The following is a 6,047-nucleotide window of genomic DNA, read 5'->3' on the forward strand; positions in this document are numbered from 1 at the left end:
ATCGGAAATCTAAAGCCTCGCCATATCCTGCCTGATCACCTCTCCCCATTACTTCTTAGGTCGTCCTCTACCTCTTCTCGTGACCTCCACAACCAACTGCTCACATCTCCTTACTGGCGCATCTGGGCTTCTTCTTTGAACATGCCCGAACCATCTGAGTCTCGCTTCCCGCATCTTATCATCAATGGGAGCCATATGCACCTTCTCTCGAAAATCATCATTCCTAATCTTATCCATTCTAGTGTGCCAGCACATCCACCTCAACATCCTCATTTTCGTTACTTTCATCTTCTGGATATGTGAGTTCTTTACATGCCAACACTCAGCCCCATACATCATGGCCGATCTAACAACCGCTTTATAGAACTTACCTTTGAGTAACGGTGGCACTCTCTTATCACACAAGACTCCAGATGTTAACCTCCACTTCATCCATTCTACACCAATACGATGTGTAACATCCTTATCGATCTCCCCTCCCCCATGGATAACCGACCCAAGGTACTTGAAGCTGCCTCTACTTGGGATGGCCTGTGATTCAAGCCTCATATCTACGTCCACTTCCACCATCTCAGAGCTGAACTTACACTCCAAGTATTCCGTCTTCGTCCTGCTCAACTTGAATGTCACAACTCAATTCCCCGAACCCAGTCGTGATGGCGCCTCTCGTGAAGATAAGGCCAGCCAGACCAAAACAGACCACCTCTTTTAAAACAGTTAAATACCATAAGTAGTTCTAAAACATGATATAATAACCGTAATTTGCGGAATTAACGATAACAACAGTAGAAACCATCCCGACACAGCCCAAACCGGGGTGTCACAAGTCATGAGCAACTAATAGTTTCGGATACCAGTCTACTAGATACAAAATCCGTTACAGAAGTTCAAGAACATGAAAATAGTAAGATAAGGGAGGCACGGGGGCTGCGAACGCCAACAACTACCTTGTAGTCTCCGAAAACACTGCCTGGACTAGGAGGATCAACACTCAGGAGCGGACTCTGCGACGTCTAAATCTGCACACACGGTGCAGGGAGTAATGTGAGTACTCCGACTCAGTGAGTAATAATCATAAATAATGGCTGAAAGCAAGAAAATACGTAAAGGCACAAAACAATTCTATATCAAGTAGTAAAATCACTTAAGGCAGTAAATCCATGAAGAAATCGAATGAAGTTCCTTTAAACCAAGTAAAACAGATAATTTAGCAGGTGAATAACAAGTAGAAATCTGCCCCTCGGGCACAGTAACAATCATTCAGAACGGTATCAGCCCCTCGGGCTCACTCTCGGTACAATATCATCCCCTCGGGCTCACTCTCGGTACAATATCAGCCCATCGGGCTCACTCTCAGTACAACATCAGCTCCTCGGGCTCGCTCTCAAATCATAATAGGTACCCGCGCTCACTGTGGGGGTGCAGACTCTAGAGGGGCCCCTTATGGCCTAAGCGCAATATCAAGCCATCTTGTGGCAACAAAAAGTATCTCAGGTCCTCGGCCTCATATCACTCAGCATATCCTCACATATGGCCCTCGGCCTCACTTAGTTCGAAAATCACCACAAGCCTCTCGGGCATTAGTAAAACAGTAGTTCTCAACCCAAAACATCATTTAGAAATATCATTTAAGTTTAAATACGAATAAAAGTGGCTGAGTTTGTAAAACAGTAAATATCAACAAGACTTAGTTCAAGTAATAAGTCAAACAGTGAGGAATTAGTGATAAAATCCCCGGAGGGTTCAAATAGTTGGCACGAAGCCCAAATATGGCAATCAACCCAAATCATGACGATAACAAATAAGTTTCAGTCAAATACGCGGTAAAATCATCAATCGGGATGGACCAAGTCACAATCCCTGTAGTAAAAGACCCCACGCTCATCACCCATGCGCGTGTCTCACCTCAATACAGCACTACGATGTGCAATCTGGGGTTTCAAACCCTCAGGACATCCTTTACAACCATTACTCACCTCGAACCGGCTAATTCTCTAGCTCGCGACGCCTTTGCCCCTCGAATTGGCCTCCACGCGCGTCGAATCTATCCAAAATCAGAACGAATACGTCACAATATGCTAAGGGAACAAAGCCCAAGCGAAAACAATCGAATTACCACAAAATTCCAGAAATTGGTCAAACCCGACCCCGAGCCCACATCTCGAAATTTGACAAAATTCACAAAACTAGAATCCTTACACTCTCACGAGTCTATCCATACGAAAATTATCCAATTCCAATACCATTTGGTCCTTCAAATCATCATTTTATATTTTTGAAAGATTTCACAATTTTCTTCCCAAATTCCATCCCAAATCACGAATTAAATGATGAATTCAATGATAGATTCATGTACTCTAGCCAAATCTGAGTTAGAATCACTTACACCGATGAATTTCTTGAAAAAGCTTCGAAAAATTGCCAAAATCCGAGCTCTCTAGGTCAAAATATCAAATAAAATCCAAAACCTCATATTTATAGAGTACCCCACAGATTTCCACCTCTGCGGACCGCACAAAATCAATCGCGGTCCGCACAAAACCAGTGCGGTCCGCACAAAAATGACCGCAGCCTCACAGGCTTTCCTCTGCAGTGACAGGCTTTAGTATTTTGTTCATCACTTTCGGTACAGATTTTCAAATAGTAATATCTTTATCTTTCTGGAAATTAGACACGAAGGGCTACAATTTATTTTTTGAATCATCTCAAAATTCCTTGTAGATCAAACGATATGAGCTTCCGAAGTAGGACTAGCGGAATGTTCTTCACCGCTTCCGCACACCACCTACCGCGGCCACACTTCATTTTGTGCGGTCTTCACAACACATACCGCGGCCGCAATTCTTTTTGTGCGGACCACGCGGGTGATTTCCGAGGCTTGCAACCCTTCTGGACCTGCTACAGCTATGATTTTCGGCCTAAAACATCCCGGAACCTACCCAGAACTCCCGGAACTTCAAACCAATTGTACCAACACATCTCATGACATCGTTCAAACTTGTTCAAAACTTCGGAACGCTCACAACAACATCAATCACCAATTTAACATAGGATTCAAGCCTAAGAACTCCAAGAACTCTTAAATTATGCTTTCGATCAAAAAGTCTATCAAATCTCGTCCGAATGACCTAAAATTTTGCACACACATCCCAAATGACACAACAAAGCTGCTGTCACTCTCGGAATTCCATTCCTACCCCTATATCAAAATCTCTCCTATCAACCGGAACCGCCAAAATATCAACTTCGCCAATTTAAGCCTAAATCTTCTCTACAACTCCAAAACCCATTCTGATCGCGCTCCTAAGTCACAAATTACCTCCCGTAGCTAACTGAACCATCGGAACTCACTTTTGAGCCTTCTAACACATAAGTCAACATCCGGTTGACTTTTTTAACTTAAGCCTTCTTAAAAGAGACTAAGTGTCTCATTTCTTACCAAATCCTCTCCGAACTCGAACTAATCAACCCGATCACATAAAGCACGGATAACGAAGCGTAAAGAAGCTAAAATAGGGGAAAACAGAACGGTAACTCATGAGACGATTGGCCGAGTCGTCACATCCTCCCCAACTTAAACAAACGTTCGTCCTCGAACGAGTCAGGAAACATACCTGAAGCCTTAAACAGGTGAGGATATCTGCTCCGCATCTCCCGCTCGGTCTCCCAGGTAGCCTCCTCCATGGGCCGACCTCTCCACTGCACTTTCACTGAAGCTATATCCTTTGACCTCAACTTTCGAACCTGACGACCCAAAATTGCTACTGGCTCCACATCATAGGTCAAATCATCATCCAACTGAACCGTGCTGAAGTCCAAAACATGAGACAGATCCTCAATATACTTCCGAAGCATAGAAATATGAAATACCGGAGGCACACTCGACAGGCTGGGTGGCAAAGCAAGCTCATAAGCCACCTTCCCAATCCTCCGAAGCACCTCAAAAGGCCCAATGAACCGCGGATTCAACTTTCCTTTCTTCTCATAACTCCCTTCATGGGCGAAACCTTCAACAAAACCTTCTCACCAACCATGTAGGACACATTTCGAACCTTCCGGTCCGCATAACGCTTCTGTCGCGACTGCGCTGTACGAAGCCTCTCCTGAATCACCTTCACCTTCTCTAAGGCATCCTGATCCAAATCTGTCCCCAATAGCCAAGCCCCGCCGGGCTCAAACCAACCAACTGGAGATCTACACCACCTCCCATACAAAGCCTCATATGGAGCCATCTGAATACTGGACTGGTAGCTGTTGTTATAAGAAAACTCTGTAAGCAGTAGAAACTGATCCCATGACCCTCTGAAATCAATGACACAAGCACGCAACATGTCCTCCAATATCTGAATAGTACGCTCGGACTGCCCGTCCGTCTGAGGATAAAAAACTGTGCTTAACTCAACCTGAGTACCTAACTCTCGCTGCACAGACCTCCAAAACTGCGAGGTAAACTAAGTGCCCCTATCTGAAATGATGGAAACTAGCTGTATTTTCTAATAGTATTTTGCAGGAAATAAAAATATCATGATAAAGCAAATAAAGGAATAAAAAGAGATCACGACGCATCATGGCAAAAGAACTACGAGGCATTGTGGCAATAGAAGCGCGACGCATCATGGCAAGAGAACCACGAGGCATCGTGGCACCTTATGAGATTTGATTTCTATATAAAGGATGTCATATTTGTGTTGAAAGGAGGAGGATCATACGTGCCTAATTAGCAAACTTTTCTCTAGTTTTGGTCTTTACTTCTCTCTTTATCTATTTCATTTTATCTTGTAGTCTTTGAATTTTCTAAGAGTGTTGATAGTATTTTAAGAATTTCTTTCTTTGTGAGATTTAAATACTCCATAATGGAGTAATCTCTTTTGTTGGGATAGTTGATGAAGCTCGATAGCGTTATAATATTAATCTCAATTTTACTACATGCTTGACCTGAAACTTTCTAATTATATTTATATATTGTGCTGGAATATTAGTTTTAATTAATTATTATCACTTCTATCTATTTATTCTCCAAAGTTAGTTGTATGTCAATTTTGTAATTCTCACGAAGCAAAATTAATATACGATAACTATTGGGTAAAATAATAGAGTGAGAGTAATTCTTTTTAAGCTATCATTCCAAGTCTATAATCTTGCTTACTTGCATTCTAATTCTCACGGAGGAGTTGTAGTTGGCAAGATTATTGATTTTTAGTAAAAATTAATCGCAAGAGGTTTTTGCTATCTTTTAGCACAATTCAGGCAAGAAAATTATTTTAGTTTAATCGTCACGAGTCATATATTAATTGATTTACATAAACTCGCGGAGTGTTATTAATTGATTATTTCTTAATGAGCAAAATATAATTGTACCTAAGAGAAATACATGTAGAAGCTAAGATTTTATTATTATCACGCTATCAAGTGAATTCAATGATTCCCAACTCTTTTTAAATATAAATCTTTCGAAAGTTATTTTGTTTCAACTTAAGCAATTTAAATTTTCAACAAACAAAACTTCATCAATCTGATTCTCTCAAATAGTAGTAAGAATATTATATGTTTGTAGCTAGATTCTCCAATCTCTGTGGGACGATATCATAAATTATACTAGAATTTGACAAAGTACGAGTAGCAAAATCTTATACGCATTGGCTCGTCAAATTTTTGGCGTCGTTGCCGGGGATTGGCACAAGTCTACTTCAGACTAAATATTCTGTTACTAATTTGGGAACTTACTATTAGTATTATTATCTTTGCTATCAATATTTACTAAATATTACTACTATTACTTTTACTATTACAAGTACTAACATCTTGTACAAATGTTATTATCATTTACCCTTCTTATCATCATTATAGCATAGCAGTCACTATTATTAATACTAGTACTACTTGTAACTATATTCTTTATTAGTATTATATAATTATTTTCCATCATTAGTTACTGTTACTACTAACTGATTTCGTTACCACTACTACTACTACTACTACTACTACTACTACTACTACTACTACTACTACTACTACTACTACTACTACTACTAATAATAATAATAATA

Source organism: Nicotiana tabacum, chromosome 5, assembly GCF_000715075.1.
Source record: "Nicotiana tabacum cultivar K326 chromosome 5, ASM71507v2, whole genome shotgun sequence".
Taxonomy (NCBI): domain Eukaryota; kingdom Viridiplantae; phylum Streptophyta; class Magnoliopsida; order Solanales; family Solanaceae; genus Nicotiana; species Nicotiana tabacum.